This window comes from Danio rerio, chromosome 5 (assembly GCF_052040795.2).
Source record: "Danio rerio strain M-AB ecotype USA chromosome 5, GRCz13ab, whole genome shotgun sequence".
NCBI classification, from domain to species: domain Eukaryota; kingdom Metazoa; phylum Chordata; class Actinopteri; order Cypriniformes; family Danionidae; genus Danio; species Danio rerio.
The window spans coordinates 37,181,935-37,205,708 of NC_141025.1; the positions used below are offsets into that span (position 1 = coordinate 37,181,935).

Consider the following 23,774-nt stretch of genomic DNA (forward strand, 5'->3'; position numbering starts at 1 on the left):
ATTTTATTTAAATGATCATGGTCCAGGATCAACATTAGTGAATTTATATTTTATTTAAATGATGATGGTCCAGGATCAACATTAGTTTATTTACACTGAATTTAAATGATGATGGTCCAGGATCAACAATAGTGAATTTACACTGAACTTAAATGATGATGGTCCAGGATCAACAATAGTGAATTTACACTATTTATAAATGTTTGTGATGGTCCAGGTACAACTTTAGTGAATTTATATTTTATTTAAATGATGATGGTCCAGGATCAACATTAGTTTATTTACACTGAATTTAAATGATGATGGTCCAGGATCAACAATAGTGAATTTACGCTATTTATAAATGTTTGTGATGGTCCAGGTACAACATTAGTGAATTTATATTTTATTTAAATGATGATGGTCCAGGATCAACATTAGTTTATTTACACTGAATTTAAATGATGATGGTCCAGGATCAACAATAGTGAATTTACACTGAATTTAAATGATGATGGTCCAGGATCAACAATAGTGAATTTACACTATTTATAAATGTTTGTGATGGTCCAGGTACAACATTAGTGAATTTATATTTTATTTAAATGATTATGGTCAAGGATCAACATTAGTTTATTTACACTGAATTTAAATGATGATGGTCCAGGATCAACAATAGTGAATTTACACTGAATTTAAATGATGATGGTCCAGGATCAACAATAGTGAATTTACACTGAATTTAAATGATGATGGTCCAGGATCAACAACAGTGAATTTACACTATTTATAAAAGTTTGTGATGGTCCAGGTACAACATTAGTGAATTTATATTGTATTTAAATGATGATGGTCCAGGATCAACATTAGTTTATTTACACTGTATTTAAATGATGATGGTCCAGGATCAAAAACAGTGAATTTACACTGAATTTAAATGATGATGGTCCAGGATCAACAATAGTGAATTTACGCTATTTATAAATGTTTATGATGGTCCAGGTACAACATTAGTGAATTTATATTTTATTTAAATGATGATGGTCCAGGATCAACATTAGTTTATTTACACTGAATTTATATGATGATGGTCCAGGATCAACATTAGTTTATTTACACTGAATTTAAATGATGATGGTCCAGGATCAACAATAGTGAATTTACACTGAATTTAAATGATGATGGTCCAGGATCAACAATAGTGAATTTACACTGTATTTAAATGATGATGGTCCAGAATCAACAATAGTGAATTTACACTGAATTTAAATGATGATGGTCCAGGATCAACAACAGTGAATTTACACTATTTATAAAAGTTTGTGATGGTCCAGGTACAACATTAGTGAATTTATATTGTATTTAAATGATGATGGTCCAGGATCAACATTAGTTTATTTACACTGTATTTAAATGATGATGGTCCAGGATCAAAAACAGTGAATTTACACTGAATTTAAATGATGATGGTCCAGGATCAACAATAGTGAATTTACGCTATTTATAAATGTTTATGATGGTCCAGGTACAACATTAGTGAATTTATATTTTATTTAAATGATGATGGTCCAGGATCAACATTAGTTTATTTACACTGAATTTATATGATGATGGTCCAGGATCAACAATAGTGAATTTACACTGAATTTAAATGATGATGGTCCTGGATCAACAATAGTGAATTTACACTGAATATAAATGATGATGGTCCAGGATAAACAATAGTGAATTTACGCTATTTATAAATGTTTGTGATGGTCCAGGTACAACATTAGTGAATTTATATTTTATTTAAATGATGATGGTCCAGGATCAACATTAGTTTATTTACACTGAATTTAAATGATGATGGTCCAGGATCAACAATAGTGAATTTACACTGAATTTAAATGATGATGGTCCAGGATCAACAATAGTGAATTTACACTGTATTTAAATGATGATGGTCCAGAATCAACAATAGTGAATTTACACTGAATTTAAATGATGATGGTCCAGGATCAACAATAGTGAATTTACACTGAATTTAAATGATGATGGTCCAGGATCAACAACAGTGAATTTACACTATTTATAAATGTTTGTGATGGTCCAGGTACAACATTAGTGAATTTATATTGTATTTAAATGATGATGGTCCAAGATCAACAATAGTGAATTTACACTGAATTTAAATGATGATGGTCCAGGATCAACAATAGTGAATTTAAACTGAATTTAAATGATGATTGTCCAGGATCAACAACAGTGAATTTACACTATTTTTAAATGTTTGTGATGGTCCAGGTACAACATTAGTGAATTTATATTTTATTTAAATGATGATGGTCCAGGATCAACATTAGTGAATTTATATTTTATTTAAATGATGATGGTCCAGGATCAACATTAGTTTATTTACACTGAATTTAAATGATGATGGTCCAGGATCAACAATAGTGAATTTACCCTGAATTTAAATGATGATGGTCCAGGATCAACAATAGTGAATTTACACTGTATTTAAATGATGATGGTCCAGGATCAACAATAGTGAATTTACACTGAATTTAATTGATGATGGTCCAGGATCAACAATAGTGAATTTACGCTATTTATAAATGTTTGTGATGGTCCAGGTACAACATTAGTGAATTTATATTTTATTTAAATGATGATGGTCCAGGATCAACATTAGTTTATTTACACTGAATTTAAATGATGATGGTCCAGGATCAACAATAGTGAATTTACACTATTTATAAATGTTTGTGATGGTCCAGGTACAACATTAGTGAATTTATATTTTATTTAAATGATGATGGTCCAGGATCAACATTAGTTTATTTACACTGAATTTAAATGATGATGGTCCAGGATCAACAATAGTGAATTTACACTGAATTTAAATGATGATAGTCCAGAATCAACAATAGTGAATTTACACTGTATTTAAATGATGATGGTCCAGGATCAACAATAGTGAATTTACACTGAATTTAAATGATGATGGTCCAGGATCAACAATAGTGAATTTACACTGAATTTAAATGATGATGGTCCAGGATCAACAACAGTGAATTTACACTATTTATAAATGTTTGTGATGGTCCAGGTACAACATTAGTGAATTTATATTGTATTTAAATGATGATGGTCCAGGATCAACAATAGTGAATTTACACTGAATTTAAATGATGATGGTCCAGGATCAACAATAGTGAATTTAAACTGAATTTAAATGATGATTGTCCAGGATCAACAACAGTGAATTTACACTATTTTTAAATGTTTGTGATGGTCCAGGTACAACATTAGTGAATTTATATTTTATTTAAATGATGATGGTCCAGGATCAACATTAGTGAATTTATATTTTATTTAAATGATGATGGTCCAGGATCAACATTAGTTTATTTACACTGAATTTAAATGATGATGGTCGAGGATCAACAATAGTGAATTTACACTGAATTTAAATGATGATGGTCCAAGATCAACAATAGTGAATTTACACTGTATTTAAAAGATGATGGTCCAGGATCAACAATAGTGAATTTACACTGAATTTAAATGATGATGGTCCAGGATCAACAATAGTGAATTTACGCTATTTATAAATGTTTGTGATGGTCCAGGTACAACATTAGTGAATTTATATTTTATTTAAATGATGATGGTCCAGGATCAACATTAGTTTATTTACACTGAATTTAAATGATGATGGTCCAGGATCAACAATAGTGAATTTACACTGAATTTAAATGATGATGGTCCTGGATCAACAATAGTGAATTTACACTGAATTTAAATGATGATGGTCCAGGATCAACAATAGTGAATTTACACTATTTATAAATGTTTGTGATGGTCCAGGTACAACATTAGTGAATTTATATTTTATTTAAATGATGATGGTCCAGGATCAACATTAGTTTATTTACACTGAATTTAAATGATGATGGTCCAGGATCAACAATAGTGAATTCACACTGAATTTAAATGATGATGGTCCAGGATCAACAATAGTGAATTTACACTGTTTTTAAATGATGATGGTCCAGGATCAACAATAGTGAATTTACACTGAATTTAAATGATGATGGTCCAGGATCAACAATAGTGAATTTACACTGAATTTAAATGATGATGGTCCAGGATCAACAATAGTGAATTTACACTGTATTTAAATGATGATGGTCCAGGATCAACAATAGTGAATTTCCACTAAATTTAAATGATGATGGTCCAGGATCAACAATAGTGAATTTACACTGAATTTAAATGATGGTGGTCCAGGATCAACAACAGTGAATTTACACTACTTTTAAATGTTTGTGATGGTACAGGTACAACATTAGTGAATTTATATTGTATTTAAATGATGATGGTCCAGGATCAACATTACTTTATTTACACTGAATTTAAATGATGATGGTCCAGGATCAACAATAGTGAATTTACACTGTATTTAAAGGATGATGGTCGAGGATCAACAATAGTGAATTTACACTATATTTAAATAATGATGGTCCAGGATCAACAACAGTGAATTTACACTATTTTTCAATGTTTGTGATGGTCCAGGTACAACATTAGTGAATTTATACTGTATTTAAATGATGATGGTCCAGGATCCACATTACTTTATTTACACTGAATTTAAATGATGATGGTCCAGGATCAACAATAGTGAATTTACACTGTATTTAAATGATGATGGTCCAGGATCAACAATAGTGAATTTACACTGAATTTAAATGATGATGGTCCAGGATCAACAATAGTGAATTTACACTGTATTTAAATGATGATGGTCCAGGATCAACAATAGTGAATTTACACTGAATTTAAATGATGATGGTCCAGGATCAACAATAGTGAATTTACACTGAATTTAAATGATGGTGGTCCAGGATCAACAACAGTGAATTTACACTACTTTTAAATGTTTGTGATGGTCCAGGTACAACATTAGTGAATTTATATTTTATTTAAATGATGATGGTCCAGGATCAACAATAGTGAATTTATATTGTATTTAAATGATGATGGTCCAGGATCAACATTACTTTATTTACACTGAATTTAAATGATGATGGTCCAGGATCAACAATAGTGAATTTATACTGAATTTAAATGATGATGGTCCAGGATCAACAATAGTGAATTTACACTGTATTTAAAAGATGATTGTTCAGGATCAACAATAGTGAATTTACATTGTATTGAAATTATTGTGATGGTCTAGGATCAACAATAGTGAATTACACTGTATTTAAAAGATGATGGTTCTGGATCAACAATATTGAATTTAAATTGTATTGAAATGATTGTGATGGTCCAGGATCAACAATAGTGAATTTACACTGTATTTAAATGATGATGATCCAGGATAAACAATAGTGAATTTACAATGTATTTAAATGATGATGATCCAGGATCAACAATAGTGAATTTACACTCTAAATAAATGATGATGGTCCAGGATCAACATTAGTGAATTTAATGAAAGGGAATTTAATCGTTCGCGGCCTGGCTTGAAGCCTCCTCATCTCTTTCTCTGTTTGCCATGCTGGTAAGGACCAGACTAAGCAAAAGAAGTGACATCGAACACAGCTCTCTGATTGGCTGAAAGTTATGAATTGCCTGCCATCACAGTCTCAAACAGGGGGAGTCCTATAGAAATGTATAGTTGAAATAGAATTTTATGCTTTCATGTCATTTAAAATTTAATGTCAGTTAACTTAATTAAATTTTATCAGACTGTCACTGAATGACATACTGCTACAGTAGCAGCTGCATATCCGCATATACCTGCATATAGTGGCGAAGCCTAGAGAAATGATCTTAACATGCCCTCTAGTGGCCTTCATGATAAAAGAACATGAAGCTGAACACCAGTGATTAGCCGGAATTCTTTTCGGAAAGGAAAATCCTTTTAATGAATTTTAATCTCCGTTCTTTTTTAAATAAGTTTAATGTTTGGATAAAGCCACTCATAAGCTCATAATATGGCCAGAAGTTTGTAATGGCAGCACATTGTGTGTTTTAAATTGATTACTAAAGTAAGTTAGGTAGTAACTTAAGTAGTAAAAGCAAGGGGGAATAGGAAATGTGCATGTTATTTTTTTAAGTGAGAAGCAAAATTACAAATACCTGGAGAAAGCTTGTTATTAGCATTCACTTTTATTTCAACCTCTATGAAAAAGAAAAAACTAAATTAAACTAGACTAAATAACCATCACAGAAGTGAGTAAACTCTTATGGTTTTCACTACAATAAATAAATAAATAAATAAATAAATAAATAAATAAATAAATAAATAAATAAATAAATAAATAAAAAGAAAATAAAAATAATAAAACTTCAATTAAAACAATACAAACTAGTTTTTGAAGTAGTACATTTTAATGGTTAGTAGTATTTGGGACCTATATAGTATTGAGTTTCATTGGGTTTTAAAATAGCACCAATAGACGGCAATTAATAAAAGTATATACCAGCAGAGATGACTATTATTTCTTCTAAAACTAATAATTTTTTTTGTCATATCTATCAAAATAATTTCAAATTCTGGGAGTGACGCCATGCATTTTGAAATCAGATGGTGTAGTTATGGCCTCATAAAAGTTGTGATCTCACATTGAAGATCAAATACACAGACACATTCTGATTTCACGGAAAGATTATTAAAAGATTACGATGTATAAAACAAGACCACCTCTACCACCTGACTCATTCAAAATATATGAAACATTATGCCAAGCTGTTTTTAACTTATTAATTTATTCTGTAAATCATACTAGTAAACTTGTCTATTTTCATGCCCCTACTTTATTACCCTTTAAGAGCTTTTCCCTTAATCATTTTTTCTAATTCATTAGCGACAAGTTTTTTTTTCTTTAGGTTTTTACTCACTTCACACCAAATGTAAATGTAATTATTCACATGCTTCAAAACTTAAATACAAAGTCAATATAAAGATTAGATTTAATTAATACACTGTTAACAATTTCCAGTAGAATCTACAGTAACTTACTGGAAGCAGTTTGTAACATTTACAGCACCATTTATCTTGCTATATGTATTTACAGCATTGTATATCATTACTGTAAGATATACACAGACGTAAATAGTAAGAAAAAACATTGCTGTAGAAGTAAATGGCTACTGGTAGGCAACATTCTTCAAAATATTTTCTTTTTTTGTTTTTAGGATTGGTGGTGTAACTAAACAATGACAGGATAAGCCTTTTGGAGAAACTTCCATTACCGCACTCTGACAGCTTTTTTATTTTCATAAAATTCTATAAACTTTAGCTATCTTATTACATGAGTGAGTCATTGATGGCTCAATCACTTGCTGCTTCTAGAGTGACAGAGCCTTAATAAGGCATCCTTGTTGCTTCTGCGAGTTAGATAAATATCCATTTTGCAGAATACATTTTACAAGTATTCTACAGATAATTTTAAGCAACAAGCATAATCTAAAAGCCCCATCTATAATCACCTACCAAATCTTGTCCCGATCGCATTGTGAACTGAGAGTGTTGGTCTTTAGGTTAGACAAGCAGTCAAACCTTGCAGAGAACTGGGGAGACAAAGATCACTACCTGTTAACAAAAAATAAATAAATAAATAAACTGTTTTAAACTAGTGGGTTAGGGAAATGCAGTGGTGCAGTGAGTAGTGCTGTTGCCTCACAGCAAGAAGGTTGCTGGTTCGAGCCTCAGTTGGTGTTTCTGTGTGGAGTTTGCATGTTCTCTCTGCATTCTTGTAGATTTCCTTCTGGTGCTCAAGTTTCCCCCAAAGACATGCGGTACAGTTGAATTGGGTAGGCTAAATTGTCAGTAGTGTATGAGTGTGAATGAGTGTGTGTGGATGTTCCCCAGAGATGAGTTGCGGCTGGAAGGGCATCTGCTGTGTAAAAATATGCTGGATAAGTTGGCGGGTATTTCGCTGTGGCGACCCCAGATTAATAAAGGCACTAAGCCGAAAAAGAAAATGAATAAATGAATGAAATTAGTGGGTTGAAAAATAGTGACTATACTAAAAATTTGTGTTTATGTCTTGTTATTTAATTATATACCAACATTTTGTTTAATTACACATCAAAATCATTTTTGCTCCAAATTAACATGAAGGCAGTTTTACATACAGTCGATACCAATACTCATTAAAATAATTCTCTCTGGACTTTTTATTACCAAACTACTACATACAAATATACAGTTGAAGTGAGAATTATTAACCCCCCTATGTTTTTTTTTTTTCTTTTTAAATATTTTCCAAATGATGTTTAACAGAGCACGAACATTTTGACAGTATGTCTGATAATATTTTTTTTCTTCGGGAGAAAGTCTTATTTGTTTTATTTCAGCTAGAATAAAAGCAGTTTTACCTTTTTTTATTAGTATTTTAAGCTCGAAATAATTTTTTTTTTAAGTCTACAGAACAAACCATCGTTATACAATAACTTGCCTGTCTTGCCTTGTTAACCTAATTAACCTAGTTAAGCCTTTAAATGTCACTTTAAGCTGTACAGAAGTGTCTTGAAAATACCTAGTTAAATATTATTTACTGTCATCATGACAAAGATAAAATAAATCAGTTATTAGAAATAAGTTATTAAAACTTATTTTTTTCTTCTGTCTGTTAAACAACAATTGGGAAAAAAAAGGGCTAATAACTTAGGGACGATGCAGTGGTGGAGTAGCTAGTGTTGTCACCTCACAGCAAGAAGGTCGCTGGTTCGAGCCTTGGCTGGGTCGGTTGGCGTTTCTGTGTGGAGTTTGCATGTTCTCCCTGCTTTCGCGTGGGTTTCCTCCGGGTGCTCTGGTTTGCCCCAAAGTCCAAATACATAAGGTACAGGTAAATTGGGTTGGCTAAAATTGTCCATAGTGTATAAGTGTATGGTTATTTCCCAGAGATGGGTTGCAGCTGAGAGGGGATCTGCTATGTAAATGACCTGCAGACACAAAACATAACCTCTCTCTCTGTCTGAATGCAAGTAAACTTTCAGACTGCTTGTTCTCCCTCAAACACAGATGTAGCAGAATTGATGTGTGCTCTGTGTGTGTTTGGGATTGTTGTTGTTTGCACATTTCTCATGCACATTGCTGCCTACCTTAACTTATAAATTGTAAGTTTTCAGTTGAAAACAAACTCTTTTTTATATATAAATGCCACAAACAAAAACACAGAATGATTTGTACTGTGTATTCTTTAGTAGCATCTTTTAAAAAGATATTACTCCCACATACACAAAAATTAGCCATTGTTTTATATGTATAAACCATGCAACCATGCATTAATCATTGTTTTTACGACACTAGCCATAGTTTAACCATGGCTTTTTAGTAAACATGTGGTTATACAAATAGTAATCAATGTGTAGAAACATAATGGTTAGTGTGGTTGTACTATATTAAAATCATAGTTAATTTTTATAAGGGACATTCAGTTCTCTAAGGTTTGATTGGGAACATTAGGAACAGCCAATATATGTCTCTGTGCAGCCAGACAAACTACAGTAGAAAGACAGACATTAGCAAACAATGAGAATTTAAGATAATTTTTTAAAACTCCCCCAAATATTTCTTTCAGTGCCTTTGCTAAATGAGATGAGTGATTTGTTTATTAATGAATTCTTTAACAAAAAGGTTTAATTTTTTTTATTTGCACTTGTCATTATTAGCTGTAATGAGCTTGGGAAAAATCATTGAGCAATATGCTGTCTCGTGTTAGTGAGCAACTGACTCAGATGTGTTTTGTTGTATGATTCTGATCTACAATGATAACTGTTAAAGAAATAATTAGAACATTTAAGAAGATTTTTAGCTGACAGTATATTGGAGATTCATCAAAAAAAGCAAGAGTATCAAAATGTTCATAAAAATGAATGCTTACTCTTTAGTGTATGTGATGAATTTGCTTGGGTCTGCCCAACAAAGTCCCCATTTTACTTGACCCTTATAAGTCTCATCTTGGGTGCCAATAATGTGTTGTGTCAAATTATCTCTTAAGTAAAAATAAAATTAAATGTCCTGCAATAAAGTAAGTATCAGCTCACATCTCCTTGAGAAAATATGTGCCTACTCAGGTTATGTCTAGTCAAGTGTATTTACATTAATGAATTGTTGGTAAGGTAAGATCAGCAGTGTGTTTGGTTTATTATTATTTTTTAACTGCAGATAATGTGTTTGTAGACTCTTCAGTAACATCAAAAACTAATTCTTTTAGGCTGTTTTTACAGAAGTTGCTGTAGTTGTTCAAATGCCAGTTTGGCTAACTCTAAATGCATTCCTTCACTTGAGTCGTTTTTGTTTTCTTTGTTCATTGTTATAAGAAGGATGTGAATGTTCTCTGTGCTATTGTCAGTGAAGAGAATTTAGGAATGCAGCACAGAGACAAGGTGTTGTAATGCATCAGTTCATTTTGTGGGTAAGTTTCACTTCAATTTCTTTTTGTGAAGATCTTGTCCACCTGTTTGTTATCGAATCCTTGGTGAATAGTTATCAAGAAAGTCCACAGAAGATGGCTTTTAATGTTTGATAGGTTTTCCAGACTTTCCAAGGCAGTCAGCTCCAGTAAGTTTCACCAAGCAAAACACACAAGTGCTTTATGTAACTTTTATTACATGGCTGTCAGGAATACTTGATTCTGATTTGTCAGTCATGATATGCCTAGGTATGTTATTCTGAGATGATAACCACTGAATAAAATAGGCTCATATGGGAACTTCGAATCATCTTGACCGTCAGTAAATTAATGCACATCCATTTATTTGCTTGTCTGTCTCTGCCAATGTTTTTGATTATTTAATATTGGTTTGTATATGCTCCATCAACTCCATTCAACCATTTCCGTTTCTGTCAGCATTGCCTTTTATTAAAGATTTGATAAAGTATTATAAGTATTTTTATCAGAACATTGTTTTGTGATAAAGTACATCCAGCAAGTTGTTTTTGCAGAATAAAACCTGACAAACTTACTGGCAGCCCAACGCAAAACATTGTTTTTAGCCATGATTATTTTGATTTAGTACTTTTTCTAAAAAGTACACTATAAAATTAGTGGTTGCCTAAAAACAAACAAACAAACAAATAAATAAATAAATAAATAAACAAATTAATTACTTAATTAATTAATTAATTAATTAATAAAAAGTTGAAATATTTTAAAGTTAAGTTAATTTAACATATGCATATGCTGACATAACTTATTGATATATTTTTACAGTGTGATAAAATAAATGTTATAGTTCAGGCTTATATACACTCAAAAAAATAAACTTTCCCTATTGTTAGTTTTACTAAACCCATCCTTGTTCACATTACATAAAACATAATAGTAATTAAATTAACATAAGTTTACCATGTTATTTCTACAAAAATGTAGTACTATAGGCTTTACTTAATAAGGGTTTGACAGGCCAACTTAACATTGTTGAGTAAAACGCAAAAACCTCTTAAGATTGGATATTTGCTGATACCGTAGCTACCTACCTGGAGGCGGAGCAACGGAACAGTCAGAGAGAGGAACATGTGAAGCACATGAGGAGGAGAAGATGGTGGCTTTGTCAGGTATGAGTATTTCATTAATCTTTAGTGTTAAATATCACCAGGAAAAGTGATGTGAGTGTTCACAGAATTATGTTAATTTATTATATCAGTGTATTATGGAGTCTTTTTAATTTTAGCATTTTTAGCCTGTTATACTGACTCGTGTTTCTCAAGGAAAGCATGTGGCAGTGCAAAGACTGCAAAATAACCATCACAACTAGATCACAGTTGTTGAAACACTATAGATTAGTGCATAGACATTGTGGTCGCGGTATTCGTTTTTCATGCACTTATTCTGACTGTCGCTGTAGATTTAAAACGTGGAGTGCACTACACAGCCATCTTAATTGTAGCCGTGCAAAGGAGAACACGGGGTTACCTGCAAGTGTAACCACGTTCAATTGCCATGTGTGTTCTTGCAGCCATATAGACTCGGAATGGGAGTATTTTAGTCATATCTATAAGAACCTGAAAACAATGAGACAGTACTTTGTATGAAAGCTATTCTTACTATAATCCTGTGTGTTAAATTTACAGATTGCTGCTGAATTCAGTCGAATCACTTCTGTCCCACTAATTCAAACATTTTTCAAAACTGGATGGTTACACCAGCAAGCTGGACAGCATTTACCGTACAAAAGAAGAAATTGCAAAACGGAAAATTTGAAAACTCATGGCTACCATCAACAAGGTTTGTTATCTGTATTGATGCTTGTAAATAATTTCCAATTTAGTATGGTGTTTTTTCATTGTATATACCTAATGTCTCTTCTACAGAATGATGCCATCTCAACTTGGAGAGCTTGCATTCTCAGAGCACTTTCTGTGTATCTTAATGAAGACTATTAAAACCTCATGAAGGAGTATACAGTAAGTATAGTTTTCAGTCAGTTAATATTTAAAATGCCATCACATAAATTCACATAATATAGTCAAGGAATATCAATACACAAAGTATATTTACCTTGGGGTTGTCAAAAGAACAGACTTCAGCACCAGTCTGCACTGAAAAACAAGATTGTTATGATGCTAGCATTTTTCTGGGGAAATTTTGAGCACAGTCGAGCAGATTCTCAAGCAGATTTGTCTAGGCAGATTAAGGTGGCAATTATCAGTGTTGCCAATCACAGTCACATCTGTTGAGCGCAATAACACTGGCCAATTGAATTTCTTTGGAAGAATGATGGTTTCTTCACATTTTTTAAAACTCAGTACAGAAGCCTGTACTTTTGACCACCCTAACAAACACAGTAAAGTATTTTTGTAAGTCACTGCAGGTGCGTGATGTGAAAGATTAAGGAATGGACAGTTGATACAAAATTCTTTAAATTTACAATCTGTATTTTTGATGTAATTAAACTGACTGAACAGTGATACTGTTTTTGTGTTTTGTAGGCGACAGACTTTGAGAGAGACATGGCCAATACTGTGATTTTATATCTACATCGTTAAGCCTGAAGGTGTAGAAGTCTGTGACCCACCATCAGTTGCTGGACTGATTTTTGAGGAAGTCAAAGTGCTTCAGAACCTTGGCGATGTCACCAAGGCTTGTTCTCTTTCTTTGAGAGTCAAAAACAGCGTGAATTTGTTATCCTTCAGACCTGAAATACACTTTTGAGTTTTTCAGAAAGTGTTGCTGGGACTTGCACATAAACTGTCACACAAAATACAAGTTCTCAAAAACAAACTTGTTGGCTGAATCAGTACATCATTCTGGACGAATGAAAGAAATAGAGGAAGAAGCTTTTTTGAGACACTTAAATTGTTTCTAGTTTTAAAATTAAGGGCCATTTTTAAAGTTATCTTTGTCGATGGCACCAAAGTTTTAAATGGAGTTCTACAACTTTAAATGGTTATAATTGTTTGATTATTTACAAAGATTCAGATTTTCAGTTTTATTCTTTTCTTTGCTTTTTTTTAATTCTTATGCTGCTTGTCTTAAATTTTCCTTTTCTTTTTCAAAGTAAAATTTATTACTTGCAGTTGCACATATTGAAAGAACATTTTGGTCAATAGTAAAACTTCTTTTATAATTTTTTTATGTGTATTTTTTTTAAACAAGCTGTTGTTTTGTGGTGGTTTTCATAAATAAAGGTCAACTTTAACAATATATTAAACCTTTTGAAATATCAGCAATTGAGCATTGTAGCATTTTGTGACACTGGAAAAAAATGTCAAATTACTTTTGTAAATTTGCTCTTATACATTTTTCTTCCAATATTTGAAGTAGCACATTGTAAGAATGTTCACTATTGACCAAATGTTGCTTTTGCATTTTTTTTCTTTCTTTTTGTACTTTTATTTGAACTGTTTGAGAATGTTTACAAAAATAGAGGCCAGTTTTAATGTTACTCTCACTATTGATTGTAAAGATCAGAAATTAATTTTAGCAGTATTTTAACATTCCATGTACAACATTTTTCAAAGTAAGATTATTTCAGATTCTTAAAGCCAGTTGCACTTTAAAAGACCCTGTAAATGTTAACTGAAAGCATCTGATGTTTTAGTGTGTTTGTTTCAAAGGAAATTGAAATTGTTTTATGGGTTTTTAGCAGTTGTATGTTGCAAAACATTGCAAAGAAAATAAATTCATTTTGTTTCTAAAATATGTTTGATTATTTAAATTTTACACTTGTAGAGCACATACGTTAGAAGTGAAATATATATATATATATATATATATATATATATATATATATATATATATATATATATATAAATATAAATATAAATAGTGTTCACCTTACATACTAAAAGTTCATAATTCTAACATAACATTACTAAGTAAAATATACATAAAACTAAAATGCAATAATGACACATCTAAATGGGTTGAATGTACTAAGAAATATTTTGTAAACTTTACCTGGATTTCTTTAGTTCATTTAACTATATTGTTACTTGTAGAAACTACTCAACACAGTTACGTGGAACCACTTGACACTCTTTTTTTTATGTAAGTCCAACAAATCATTTTTTTGAGTGTAGTGTAAACATCTTTTTATATAGTATTTTGAATATACTTCTATTAAGTCAGGATAATAAAAAATGCACAAGCTCTGTACTGAATGCCATGAAAAAGCAGATATATTAAGTTCTGGTAGCCACAAAGACTTTTTTTTCAATATCTGTTAAAGTAGTTGTTATGAATGTACTTACACAATGGGTTTTGGGTGCAGCTCCACCCACTTGCTTAATGGGCCCCATGGTGCAGCTCCACCTCAGGGCTCAGTGAGTCCCCTGCTAAGAGGACACATCTGAGCTTAGTGGGCTCCATGGTGCATTGTGGGTTTAATATCACGGTTCCGCCTCTGGGCTCTGTATAGGTCTCAAGGTGCAGTTCTGCGGTACCTCTGGGCTCAGTGGTTCCTGTGGTGCAGCTCTGCCTCAGGTTAAATAAGTCCTCTGGTACAGCTCTACTTCTGGGCCATGTGATGCAGCTCCACCTCTGGGCTCTGTAAGCCCTGGCCAATTTAAAATCTAGGGTAAGTTTTTCCATGAAAACCGACCCAAATTTCAATCTGTTTTGCACACATAGTTTAGTTTATGGCTTCAGAAGAGAGTATACAAGTTATTTATGATGTTTTTTTCCCCCCAAACACCCCAACTTTTGTTTGAAGAATTACAATATTTTTTTTAAATCTTAAAAAAAAAGATCAGTTGAAATCTATAAACAGAAAAATCGGATGACTGTATAATAGCTAAAAACAAGCTCAGTTTAATTTATTATTAGTAATTATTATTTTTATTATTATTATTATTATTAATTAATTAATTATTAATCCATGTTGATAATGCACATATATGGTGAACTAATTCGGGCACTGATTACAATATGATACTGTCAAATTTCAAAACATTCTATATATTGCAGTGAGCTGCGACAACACTATATTGTTTATCTGCATTTTGAGCAGTTTTGAGGAATTACTTGTTTTCAAACGACTTTTTTCTTGTTCAATATAAGCACAAAAGGCAGTGCTACTAACATCTAGTTCAGATATTTATTTTAGGAAAGTCACAAAACAGCTACAATAAGACTGTAATTTAAGACTTTAGAAACAGCAAGAAACAAGCAATGCTTCATCAAAGTTGTATAGAAGTTTAATAAAAAAGAAAAATATCAGACTGAATAATATATATATATATATATATATATATATATATATATATATATATATATATATATATATATATAAATTGTTTTTACTCACATTTTAGATATTTAAATAATGTAATAATATTCATAAGTGCTTCTTCTGTTGCTTCACCATCAGTATAATCATAAAATAATAATAATACATTAGCCTACATTCTGATAGTGGAAAAAATTAAAACGTGGCCTTATTAACACTCATCTTGGCCTCTGAGATGATCCTGATTGGTCCTCTTCGGTTTGCATTGAAAGTGCTGACTGGATAACAAATGGAACCTTATACCAATTTAAAGTTTGACTTTGTAAAAAAAAAAAAAAACATTTTGTTTTAAGACCCAGTTCCCCCCTCACCCCCCACAGTCCAATGACATGCGCTACACGGAAATTAAATAAGCTAAATTGGCTGTAGTGTATGAGTGTAAATGTGAGAGTGTTATGGGTGTTTCCAAGTACTAGCTTGCAGCTGGTAGAGTATTCGTGTACAACATATGCTGGATATGTTGGCGTTTTATTCTGCTGTGGCGATGACTAAGCCAAAGGAAAATGAATAAATAAATGTTAAGACCCTAAATGTAGGCCTACACCATTTATGACACTATGTTACTAGAATTTAGTGATTTATGTTTATTACATTTTTTAACTTAAAGATCAGAGAGAGAGAGAGAATGTTTATGAATTAGAATTTATTACTGACACGTACATTTGTTTTGAATGTATAAATGGTCTCTTAAAGGAACTATTCAGTCTGAAAATGGATGGCAAAAACCATTATTGATGACAAAACAATAACCTGTGAGTATTTCTTTAAAATGGTTTATAACACATGCTATTGTCTATTTATTTATTAATTATTTTTTAATGTCTATTTTTCTGCATTTATTTTGAAAGTTAAATATCAGTGATGTAGTTCCTCTGGGAGATCACTAGGTGGCAGCGCTATTTCATTTGTTGCAGCCTGCAGGTCGGTTTCAACAGGTAGCACGTGAAAAAACAAGCCGAAAAATCAACGGAAAAAAACATGAATAATGAACGTCTGAAGGTATATTTATAGGTCTTTTTCGTGTTTTGTTTGTTTTCTGTATGTTCAAAACGGAGAGGCTCTGTTGTGGCTGTTTGTTTGTGTGAATTAGTTTTCCAGAACAAGGCAGGCCTAAACAGATAATACATTTAGAGGACACAGAGACGGGCCGAGTAATGGACAGCAAATTTATCCAAAGGACAGACAATCCGGCTAAAGGGACAAACAACAATTGTGGCAGCAATCAAGATTATGTTTCTGTGTCTCTTATTTGAAGGGAGGCGTGTAAGATTAGCCAGTCTGCTTCACTCCGAGCTTGTGTGTGTGTGTATGACAGATGAAAGCCATAAACATTGCTCCTTTCATTTCTCAGATTTCATTTCTCAGTAACTGGACTTGATTACACGAGCCAAATGAGAGAAAGAATATCCTCTGATCGCTGCTGTCTTCATTCATAAACAGGGAAGACAGCCTAGATTGTACTCAAATGGATGTGGCTGAGATCAACACTGCTGTATTCGGATTACGCTAAACGACCTTTACAGTGTTCTTCTCCATCAAATCACTGGGCACCGTGGCTGAAACTGGCACCGATGCCATCAAAATATATAGTCAGATGCATCATAGGCTCTGTTTCAGCGTCTGTCTGAATCCCTCCGCTAAAAATATTCCCTGTTTGTCTGACATTTGCAGCGATGTTGACCTTTACTCTCACCACACTTATCTCTCAGGCTATACCCTCCTCTTTCCCGTTTTCAGGAAGCTCATCCTGTCTCATCTTCATCATCCACATTTTTAGCCTTGGTCTTTCTTTCACATCACACACACAGTACTTGAAAATTAATTATTATTTTTTTTTGTTATTCATTGGCCAACTTTTCCTCAACACTTTTCAAACAAAGCGGAGCTTTTTATTGCCCATGATGGATTCATTGGAAGGTGAGGAACATTTAAAAGGTTCTTTACAGTGGAAAATGCTTTGTTTATATTCTTTACATTACGAAACAAATAACTAAGAAACTATTCACAGTTTAGAAAGGTTCTTTTACTCTATTGCATATTGTTTTTATATTATTTAAAATGTACATTTTATTTTATTTAAAATGTCTACTGGTAAAAAATATTTTGGTAATGAATGTAACTTTGAATTGGGGATGCACATTTCGGTTAATTTTGCCAACCGACAACCGCCCCTCTTTAACCGTATATTAACCACTAATTAGTCAGATTCAGGGGCGCTTGCAGGATTTTATTTCAAGGTACGCATATATCTGCCCCACCCCATCATCCTTTATTCCTATTTCAATCTTAAGAAACACTGATGCTTGCTGTCAAAGGCTACATTATTTAAAGGGATTCATTACGACATTGATTTGATCAAACTTAAGTTTCCTTTTAATATTAAAATATTTTCTTTGAATTCTAAATGTATATTTTCCTGCCAGAGTTGCTTAAACACTCTCACCTGAACTTGCCACAAGTGAGGCGGCAAATATGAAAGCACATCAGCACCTGGGAAAAATCAGATGCTCAAGACGTAATCTTTTAAAAATGATGACATTAAAAAAAAAGTTCTTGAAGTTTGTGATACAACAATTATAATGAAGCATTAATTCAATTTAAATCTTTATTTTTCACACAGCGAAACAAATCATCACCACACAGTTGGGTAGTGGGCGGTTAACAAAAATGTAATTCACATGTATTATCATTATGCAACAATAAAAAAAATCTTTGGATTTGTTTGAGGCGTAGATGAGGCTATGTAGGCTATTTTAAAAATTGATATTTTATAAGAACTATTAATAAGTGCAACTTTCCAAATGGAAAAAAGTTGATTTGTTGGTTGTACATCTTGTAATGATTTAGTGTACAACCAACAAACCAACCTTTTTTTCCTACAGACTATTTGTTTTGTTTATGAGCGGTGCTGGAACGTGCTCTGATCGAACTGTGGCCAGCTTGTTTTTAAAGCAGAGCACATTTCAGAAAGTTTTGTTTTGCGGCTTCTTTCTCCAATTGTGCAAATAAATGGAGGTGCTTATGATGCAGATCCAGGACTGAGGCAATCAGCATCAGCACTGGTTTGGCATCAACTTGTCTATGTCGAACTGTGACCAGCAATATCCTTCTTTCATTTTGCTTTTTTGGCAAAATATGTTTGTTTCCACATGTGGTTGCATGTGTTACTGTCCCGTGAGTTAACAAATATGTGTGACACATTTATGCAGCTAAACTTTTTATTTTTTTCTTACAATTTTTTTTTATTATTGTTTAACTGATACCATGAATCAGTTAAGAGTTAATTGGTTATTATGAGCATACCTACTTTGAATTCTTAACAACAACAACAACTGTTAAACTGTTAAACAACTGCATAAAGACAGTGTAACATTCAAGAAACATTCTTATTTAATTTTCGTTTTGCTGTCCTTCATCTTTATATGAATAATATAAGTTATTTAACATAAAAATTTAAATAATACCTACCATTAAACTGCATAGCAAGGATTAAAATTTTGGAAAAATCTTTCAAATCCATTTCAAAAGTGTGAACAAATGGAAATCACCTGTGAGTCCCAAGCTATGGGTAGCTTTTATTATTATTGTTAGTGTAAAACAACAGATAAGACAAGTGACATAAATTTGTCTTACTGATATTTGAATTTGTGTGAAAGACTGAAATTGCTTTAGGTGAATCACAAAAAAAAAAAAAAAAAAGAAAACTAAAATGAATGATTACATTTATTCAACACCAACTTGTCTAAGAACAATCAATCATAAGGGGCAATTGTACAGTCCATCTGAACACTTTATGAAGGCCCTTTAGATCATATTTCTCCCTGTCTCTCATATTATAAAGAATCATATTTCATCCACCAGTTCTGTTCACCTTCATTTCTCTCTGTCTCAGATGTAGCGATCAGGTGTTCACGTTAAAGGGTTCGTTTACCCAAAAATGTAATTTCTGTCATTACTCATCCTCTTGTTGTTACAAAACCAAAATAATTTTGTGCATCTTCGGAACACAACTGAAGATAATTTTAAAGATATTTGTGGTCTTGGTAACCTTCACACAAGGGGAAATGACATTTCAGCTTTTTTACAGCTCACTGTTGACATGATTAGCAATACAACTTTAAATGTTTATTTGATATGTACAACATTTGTCAATAATTTAGTTAAATATCCAAAGGTAATGTAACAGGATTCTTTAACCAGCCAATTTATAATGTTTTTTCTTGTTTCAAAGTTTTTCAAAGGATTTCTGTGTTTTTTTTATTCCCCAGGTGAATTGAGGATCTGAGCTGGAAACACAAAGGTCATAAGTTTGATCCCAGGTATGGATGACACCATTGTGCTTTTAAGAAACTCACTTAAACCACTGTTGCTTCGGGAGCCTGTCTTCACAATTGAGGTGTTGTAAGGCAGAAAGCAGCTATTAAATGAAAAGTAATCAACTCCTCTTTTCAATCTTCTTGTCAGTTTTCGTCTTCTTCAGAACTTAATTTTAGCTCCGATCACACTGCAATTGATTTGGTTGTCTGCTCTGCAGAGTATCTTCTATTGGCCGTATTATATTCTCCCTCGCTTTGATCATATTTTACCCATTTGAGAGAATGAAATGTGAGTCACTGCTGACACGGCAGATCAATCCTCCTGAAATACAATGAAGGAGAGATACTAAAAATGGATGATGGAAGCTGGATCTGTGTGCATGTTTGTGAATCATGAATAGATATATATATAGCTTCATCTTTGCAGAATGTGGACCTTTAAATGATTGGTATGAAAGCAAAATTTGTTCTAAACCAATAGGCAAAATATATCATCTTGCAAAATTTTTAGAAATTTTGTATTTGTATATGTAATTGTGCATGCTCATCAATCTTTATTTTTACATTTTGATTATCTTTGCCATCTCCTAATACTCACTTAAATTGAACATTTGTAATCACAAATGTAAACTCAAGGCCTATAATATAATATAAAGCACACATAACAGCTTTTTAAAAATTAGAAAAATATCTATTAAAGTGCCTGTATTATGAATTTAATGTATAAGAGTAGTAAATGAATATATTCTGAAAAGTAATCTGAAAGTGCATCATGCATAAAGGCATAATCTCTCGAAAGAAAAAGTCCACTCAGAGTCATTAAAACAACTTGTTTTCGAAATGAATCACAAGCTGTTTCATGTTGACGTCAACAAACATTAAACTTTAGCCCGTCCACTTATTGAACGCGAGATACAGGATAGCACTATGTCCAAACGGCATTAACTTTAGATAGTTTATCATTTATAATATCCATTTTCTGACAAATTGATTAGCTGTAGGCTATAATACAGTCATCCGAAGCGTTGTCGTTCGGTGTTATGCCTGGGTTTTATAAATAGCCTTGCATTTACTAACACAGTCTGTATTTGAAGTATTTAGAAGTAATTTACGTTTTCTTCCTGTAGAAAAAAGTCATAAGAACAATGTTTAGTGGCTCAATGTATTACAACAGTGTTTTTATAAGACTAAACACTTTATTGATGTAGTATACCACCAAGCTCTTGTGGTCAGAACACAAATGAGTCGCAGGTTATGAAGTGTATAGCGTTTCTCCCAAAGAAAAGCCTGTCTAAGCAAAAGACTAGCAGGCGTTTGTAGCTCCATTGATGCCTCTTTGCCCTTATTTGGTCACCCCTGGTGGATGCGATGATGGTTGACCACGCCTACTTGCTTCATTTGTGCTCTTCAGAAACCTATGGATGATGTCACAGATACTACGTCCATATCTTTTAAAGTCTGTGTGATTATGCCAAGTAAATCAGCGCGTACATCTAGAAGCAGATGAAAGACTTTTTTGACCTTACATGTAAGTCAGTCTGTTTTTGGGGACTCCCAAAACCAAAATATGAACCTTTCATAATCCATAATAAGAGCACTTTAATTTTAAAAGTGCCTAGTGAGTTGTTTTTTTTATTTTATGTTATTAATTCACTTGACTTTTTAGGTCTTTAAATCACACCTCTTTAATGAGGCTGCATTATATATCATAAATCAGCGTTTTATATCTGTTGGCTTATTTTGAATAACTGTTGGATGTCTTGAGGCTACATGGATAAGTACTGCTGATGTAGAGGGATCGAATATTCACAACATTATAATGTAATATTTATCTTTTAAACAGTTTTGTATTTGAACATTGCATGGTGTTTAATGACAGCCGTTTAGTTATCAAAGATAATATATTGTTTTACGGGTTTGGCCGGAAGAATCCCTCTTTCTGTCATGAGGATAAAAGTCATTTGGATTTCCTGTGCAGTTTTGTGAGATTGTGTTAAAACCTTCTGAAGCTTTGAGTAACATTGCATTTTCTGCCTGGCTTTTGAGGACATTGTTATTAATGTTGAAACAGTGACCCAGCAGGTAATTGCATGGTTTGCAGCGTGCCAATTTTATAACAAGGGTCTTCACGGCTGCATAATTCACTTTTATGATGTACAATTTTTGGCATAGTGGAGATCTGGACCCTGCCACTGGTATCTGAAGCACCTGTTTAGAGTGGGTCAATCTTCATAATGTCTGAAATATGGAGGAGGGCAAACCAAGAAGACCTTTTTTAGGCTCATCTGTCCATGCAAAACACTTGTATTACCTCCACTTTGTTGAAAGCCGCTTACAATCTCAACTCTTGTTCTTCCACTCAATGAATTCCAAGAATCCTCCAGCAGAGATGTTTCCTCAGGGTCTTTTGGGTTCAGCAGTCTACAGGCCGTGTGTGGAAATGAAAAGGGTCTGTTTGTTGAGACCAGAGGATTTTGCTTAAATGATTGATGCTCCTTGAAATTCTCTGTCAGTCTTGTCATGAACATATGCATTAGCGTGCATCCCGCGTTTTGTTCTTTTTCTTTTATCAGTGCTCACACCACAGGTTTTTTCTGTCTGGATCTGATGCTGTCTGAACGCGGCCAACATCAGTGCATTTGGCAGATTCTTTTATCCAAATAGACTTAAATTGCATTCAAAGTACACAATTTATCAATTCATGCGTTCTCTGGGAATTGAACCAATGTTCTCTAGCGACGTGCCTTGCTGTTTTAGCTACAGGAAATGGTGAAATGGAAGTGGAAAGCTTCACTGGCTTCATAGGTGGTTCTTGCCTTCCAAACGCAATTTAAGATGATTGAAGTGAGACATTCACATTCAGATACATTGAGATGTGAGCGATGAATCACAGAAAAAGAGTTATGGCTTTTTGCTCAGTAGGCTGCCTAAAAAGAACAAAGGTCTCTCTGAGTTCACACACTTTCTCCGACATTTGGCCCTTAAGCCTGCATTGTTATGCTGCATAAGGTTGTAATCTTTTGCATTTCCTCTACTGCAGAGAAGTGATGTTATAGGCTGGAAATTTTATGAGCCGTGTCACGGTATCCATGGTGTCTTTTATTTTCCCGCTCAGTTTGGCATACTACACTGCTTTATCAATAATGCAGCGCAATGCTATTAGTGCTGGGAGTGCAGCAGTTAGTCTGCTTAACAGACCCTTGTGTTGTCTACCCGCAGAACTCCATCAATAACACATATGCCTTTTCCAAAGCCAAGTGATATTTTTTTCATGATAGTTTGCCCCAGAATACAAATTCTGTCTTTATTTGCTTACTTTAATGTCACAACAGTGTTTTGCAGAAAGTACAAGCTGCTCTTTTCCATATAAGTAGACGTGACCACAGGCGGTTCAGCATCCAAAGTACAATAAATTATATTTTTATGTGCAGTACAACCATACTATATAGTTATGAGGAACACAACATACTAAAAGATGTTCCATATACTAATACAAAATGTTCCCAACTGTAGTTTTCAAACATATACTGTAGGTCATAGATGATATTTTCAAGCTTTTCAAGCATTCAAATAGCTATTTTTTGGAGCAAAATCATCCACTCTCATGCAGTTTTAAAATGTCATTCAACAATATTTTTAAAGGGCACCTATAGTGAAAGATCTACTTTTCAAGCTATTTGGACAAACATATGTGTATATTAGGGTTGTAACAATATACCGGTATGACGGTTTACCACG

General features: G+C 32.9%; 2 long non-coding RNA genes across 2 annotated transcripts in view; both read left to right on the plus strand.

The window, feature by feature from the left end:
• Nucleotides 1–10,329: 10,329 nt before the first annotated feature.
• Nucleotides 10,330–23,774, plus strand: part of LOC141385554 (uncharacterized) — a 96,784-nt gene continuing 83,339 nt past the window's right edge. Inside the window, exons 1-5 of the long non-coding RNA XR_015491419.1 lie at nucleotides 10,330–10,403; nucleotides 14,851–15,009; nucleotides 16,414–16,472; nucleotides 16,569–16,719; nucleotides 19,989–20,039. This is a non-coding gene — a long non-coding RNA (uncharacterized LOC141385554). The remainder of the gene's footprint in view (nucleotides 10,404–14,850; nucleotides 15,010–16,413; nucleotides 16,473–16,568; nucleotides 16,720–19,988; nucleotides 20,040–23,774) is intronic.
• On the plus strand, nucleotides 11,458–14,130 carry LOC147844051 (uncharacterized). Its single transcript, XR_015490664.1, has 4 exons — nucleotides 11,458–11,545; nucleotides 12,062–12,215; nucleotides 12,302–12,394; nucleotides 12,920–14,130. It is a non-coding gene; the product is annotated as an uncharacterized LOC147844051 (long non-coding RNA).